Here is a 6,000-nt window from a genome sequence, read left to right as displayed (position 1 = left end):
CTTCAGCATTTTCTTGTGTGTGCGTGTGTGTGTGTGTGTGTGTGTGTGTGTGTGTGTGTCTCCTGTAGCAAGCTGTTGACCTGTTTTTCATGATTTTCTTGCATCACTCTCAGTTCCCTTCCCAACTTTTCCTCAACTTCCCTTACTTTATTTAAAAAAAATGAGCACTTCCAAGGCCTGTGACCAGTTCATATTTTTCTTAGAGGCTTTGGATGTAGGACCTTTGATTTTGTTGTCTCCTGGTTTTATGTTTTGGTCATCCTTGTGTATCCCCAATCTGGCTAGCAATTTCTTTGGGGGTGTAAGATCCACCCACAGCCAGCACCCGGAATGCTGCCAACAGCACAGGTTCTTTTGATCTGCTTAACTAAGGAAAGCAAGGTGAAAGGGTTGAAAAGCTTACTTTAATTCAGTATACAAATATCATTCACTTAATTCAGGGGGAAAAGCCAGCACCCTGAACTTCAGAGTAAATTACAAACAAATTACAAACATCAACAGACAGACCCAATACAGATTCATTGTTACCAACATCTAGGTTCAGCCCGGGAGCTCAGAACAAGGGCTGGCCCAGAGTCATGCATGCCACTACTGCTTTGCCACCACTGCTATGCCAAAGAGCTCCAAAGAACAGACAGCCAAACCCTGGTTTTTATATCTTTTTTAGTGTCAGGGGTGAGTCACACATGTGGCTCACCCACGTGACCTAGAATCGTCACAAAGAGGCAGATTTAAACCCACGTGGTCTAAAAGCCTCTGCTCTCCCAGACATGTAAACTAGGCCCTCACTGGAGTTAGCCCCACCTTGGGCCCCACCTTAGTCGCCAATCCACACCCACTAAGGTTTTACAACTAATAGGGGTTTGAACCTGGGGCTTAGCACCTAGCAAGGCTCATTGAATTACTCAAAGGAAACAAAAGCCAAACTATTCAAGGGCACTTGTTGAACTAAGTGCTAAGGAGCCCATTTTTGGTTACCAACACACCTTGTAACCAAAAGAAGATTCTATAGTCTGATGTCTTTTTTTCTGCTGTTTGCTAATTTTCCCAGCCAATTACTTGACTTTTTAACTCTTTGTTAAAGTAATTCTCTGCTTCCAGTGTGAAGGGTGTATTGTCCCAAATTTCAGGGATTTTGTGCAGCTGTTTTCAGAAATATTCCTAGAGACCTGTAAATTTTCAGTTTTTCCAATGCTGTATGATCAAAAGAGAAGTGTTTCCTCCTTTCCTGGTTTGTTCTCTTCTCTGTGAGTAACCACAAGCATCCTTTTCTTCCTTTAAATGGTGAGAAGGATTCTCTCTCCACTGCTACCAGGAACTCCACCAAGCCAGTTATCCTCCTCTCCCCAGGACTGTCACCCAGGATTGTGACACAGTTTGAATCACAGGCAAAGCAAGAAAATCCTGCTTCAGAATCAGCAAAGAGATCCCTGTAATACCCCTCTGATCAGCTACTTGATCCCCCCACCACCTGTGGGACAAGAGCTCTGGAAGGAACTGCTGCCACTGACCTGGGGCTGGGGATGGACATTCCTCCTCTCTCACCCAGGTTGGACAGATCTTTCCCACTGACCTAATTTTTCTTTGGCCTTTATTGGTTGAGAAGTCTGGAAACCACTACAGCTGCCAGTGAGTCAGTCCCCTGAAGCCTGCTCTGGCCCTCTCTATGCCTGTGTGGCCCATGCTGGACTTAGCTCTTCTCTCAGACTGGTGCAACAGACATTTCCTGTTGACCTTCCACATTTTCTTGAGCTCGATATTTGTTTCACTCTCTCATTTTGTTGGTTCTGCAGATCTAGAATTAGTTTAGAGTCATTTTTACAGGTATTTGGAGAGGTTTTGGGGAGATCTCAAGCTAGTCCCTCCTTTTACTCTGCTCTCTTGGTTCTGCCCTCAGACAATCTCTACTCTCAAGGGCTTTGCACTACAATGGGGGAGGGGGTGAATCATAAAACATACTTCTTCTATGTTTGTATCCCCTACCCTTATCACAATGATTGGTATACAGCAAGAACTCAAAAAATGTTTTTCATGAATTTATTCATTCAGTCATATACATATATAGCTGCATATGCATGATCGAATGCACAGTAAATTTAAAAAAAAAAAAACCATAAGAATAAGAAAGCATTAGCAGCTGAGGGCATCAGGAAAGCCCTTCTACAAAAGTTGATCTAAATCTTGATACAAATAGGGCATTTTAAGAGACAGGAAACAGTCAATGCAAAGGCTTGGAGAGAGGAGATTTCTCCTTCTGATTATCCCCACTGTGTCATTGTATACTTCAATTGTTCCCTTTCTACTTGTTCTCCTACTGCCCAAAATCATGACTACGTTTCCCCATTTAAAAATATCAATAGGTATGATCCCTTATATCTCTTCCATTTTGTGATCAAAATAATTGAAAGCAGTCAACAATCAATTCCACAATATCCTTTCATCTCCCTTTTTCTTAATTCCCTGCTGTCTGAATTCCAATTCCATCTCTCAGTTGAAGTTTCCTTAACCAAGAATAACAGTGATGGCAGAATTACTGTCTGTTGGTCTTTTTTTCAGTCATTATCCTTTTTTTAATTTTCTTGAAGCCTTTGACCCTGATAAAGACTATCTTTTCCTAGATACTCTATGCTCTCTAGGCTTTCATGAAGCTACTCCCTCTCTCTTGCCTGCTGTCTTTCTCACTGTTCCTTCTTAGTCTCCTTTGCTGGATTTTCATTGAGCTCAAATCCAGTTACCATGGATGGTGCCCATGGCTCTGACCTGGGTTCTCTTCTCTTCTTTCTCCATAGTACTTTGTTCAGTGTTTTCATGAGCTCCCATATATTTGATTCTCATATAATACTAAGGATTCTCAAACTAACTTATCTGACCCTTACCTCTCTCCTCACCTGCAATCCCATATTTCCAGCTACCCATTGCACAACTAATATGGGACATCCTTTAGACATCTTAAACTCAACCTGTGCAAAGCTGCATGATTTCTCTCCCTTCTATTGTCCTTTCTTCCTAATTTTCCTATTTTGATAACATTCAGTACCATCTGAGTGACCTCACTTCACAACCAACATGTCATTTTTTACTTCTCCCTCTCTGTCATTACTCACTTCTAATCTGTTACCAAGATTTATTGGTTCTACCAAGAAATCCCAAGATCTCTTGGATATAACTTCTTTCTGTTTTACACTACCACCTCTTGATGCAGGCCCTTGTCACCTCCTCTCTGACCTATAGATTTCTCTCCTCATTTCCATCCATCCTCCACTCTTCTGGTAAACTAATCTTCCTAAAGCACAGGTCTGATCATACTGCAGTCCCTCTTCTACCCCATTAAAAAAAAAACTCCAGTGGTTTCTTATTACCTCCTGATCATCTATGTTTTTCACCCTGAATTCTGTGATTCAGTCACTCTGTTCCTCCCATGGGACATCTTGATGGCTTCCTTTGAGTCACACTAAAGTTCCAGCTACTGACAAGAAGGTTTTCCTTTTTCTCCTTAATTCAGGGCCTTCCCTTGTTGATTATCTCTCATTATTGTACAGATATAGAAATCCATAGATATGACAATCTCTGTCTAGATAAGCTCTGTTTGTATCATTTACATGTACTTTTTTGAATATTGTTTTCCCCATTATATTGAACTCCTTGAGATGAGGGAGCAGGTTCTTTTTTTTCTTTGTGTCTTCAGGGCTTTGTACAAGACCTGACACCAAATAGGTGCTTAATAAATCCTTCTTTACTTTGGGTGATTTGCCCAGTCATTTGCCTTACTTGTAAAGAACAATAAGTAGGGCAGTGTGTCTGAACCTTTGAATGATTGGGGGATGGGGCAAATGTAAAGTGTGAGAAGACCCAAGATATAGGAAGGACTAGGTTGTAAATACATTTGAATGAGAATCATAGATAGGAGAGGGGAAGAGGGAAGGGAACAAACATTTATTATTTACCTACTGTATATCAGACACTGTGATAAGCATTTTTACAAATATTAACTCATTTGATAATAAGGAACTATTAGAATTTATTGCGTAGGTTCGGGCTGGTGGTGAAGCTGGTTTTACATTGTCATAGTCATGCTTCCTATATGGATCAAGGACTACAAAGAACTCTTTCCCTCCTTTTCCTCTTCCTCTAACTTATATGAGCATCACCTTCCCCATTGCAAATATCAAAGGGAGACACCATTCATCAACTGCCATCTCCCCACAAACCACTTCACAAAATTACAAATGGTGCAAGTCAGTTTATAAGGATGAAAATGTGTTAATATTTTAACGAAAATGCAAAGAAGGCTTTTCATTCTGTTATTCTGTTATGCGCTTAGAAGAAATTCTCTCTGAAGGAACTAAAGGGTAGCTAGCTAGGAGCTCACAAAGAGTGGCAAAATCCCTGGTGGCACATTAGAAAGGGGGACATACTCTCTAGGGAGGAAAATATCATAATTTAGGTCAGCAAATAGCCTTAAAGTTTGTCACTTTTGGCTGCAGAAAAGAGAACCAATTAGGGATTCAAGAAATAATTAGTCTTAGAAGAAAGGAGTTGAGCTGAAGCCCAGGGAGACCAGTTAAGCAACATGCCCTGGAAGGACTCTGTAAAGAGAGAGTCCTGCAGCACTCAAAGTAGAGCTGCTGTGACCACCGGGCTGTTTGGACCTCCCTCCCAATGTCCTTTCTATGCCTGTTCCCACTTCCTGCTAATGCTGTACATATTTTTGAGACTATTCCCCAATTTTTTGGAGGGGTTATTTTGTTACTATGTTCTTACAAAGTCATCTGAGGAAATGATTTTTCATCAAGCAAATTGTGTTTATGTACTAACTTCTAAAGACAAGTGCACAAGTACCTTCTCATGAGCTATCGTCTTTAAAGGTAGATGTGCCAAGCACTTTCAGTCTTAGTGCAGTGACTTCTCTGGGAACCCAACTTTCAAGTGCCAGTTGGGTGGTAAGAGTCACCTCATAGAGGATACAATATTAGAAGCATTTTTGAAAATAAAATGAATTGCATGAACATGAGATACTAAGTGTTTTAATTTCATACAGCACATTTCTACTAAGATATAAAGAATATAAGTACATGCCACTTTAGGTCCAAATCAAATAAAAATAGAGCTTAAGTAAAGAAGGAATAATTCCGACAATCAGAAGTGGAGAGAAATTCAAAAGTCAAAGTACACTAAGAATTAAATGAAACAGTCCCTCCCTTTGGGAGCTTACATTTTACTGGCGACAGTGGCCCATGAATAAAAAATTTGCCTGATTATTTGAAAAGGAAGACTGAGAAGTGTTACTTAATGTCCTTTTGCCTCAGATGCCTCAACTGTAAAATGGGCCCAATAATAGTTCCTATCTCATAGGGTTGTCGTAAGGATCGAACAGGATGACATTTATAATGCACTTAGCATAGTGCTGACCAAAACAATGCAATTGTTCTTAACTTGTGGGAGCCTGGAAAGTTTTCTTATGAAAAGCAGCACCTGGGGAGAATATTGGTGAACTCTGGGACTCAAAGAGCAGAGAGGAAGAATGAATGCTTTCACTTCAAAATTTCACTTAAAAAATGCTTTGTTGTAATTGGAGGAAAGCTGCTTTCATGAACACCATTGGTGTATTTACTTTTAATAGTAAGCCATAGACACAGTTAGGGGCAGCTAGGTGGTGCAATGGAGAGAGTGCTGAGCCTGGTGTTGGGAAGACTCATCTTCCTGGGTTCAAGCTCAGCCTCAGAAACATACTGGCTGTGTGACGCTAGGCGCATATTTTAACCCTGCTTGCCTCAGCTCCTCATCTCTAAAATGGCTACAGAGGGAAACAGAAAACTACTCCATTATCTTTGCCCAGAAAATCTCAAATGGAGTCAGGAAGAGTAAGACACAACTGAAACAACTGAATTACAAAACAACAACAACCATAAGACACAGTTAACTCAAAGTTTGCATAGGTACTAACTATACCTACAGGACAGTTTCCATACCAGGAGTTCACTTTGGTGATGGAATTACAGG

The sequence above is a fragment of the Trichosurus vulpecula genome, chromosome 4 (assembly GCF_011100635.1).
Source record: "Trichosurus vulpecula isolate mTriVul1 chromosome 4, mTriVul1.pri, whole genome shotgun sequence".
Lineage (NCBI taxonomy): Eukaryota > Metazoa > Chordata > Mammalia > Diprotodontia > Phalangeridae > Trichosurus > Trichosurus vulpecula.
Note: the sequence above shows the minus strand (reverse complement) of the source record.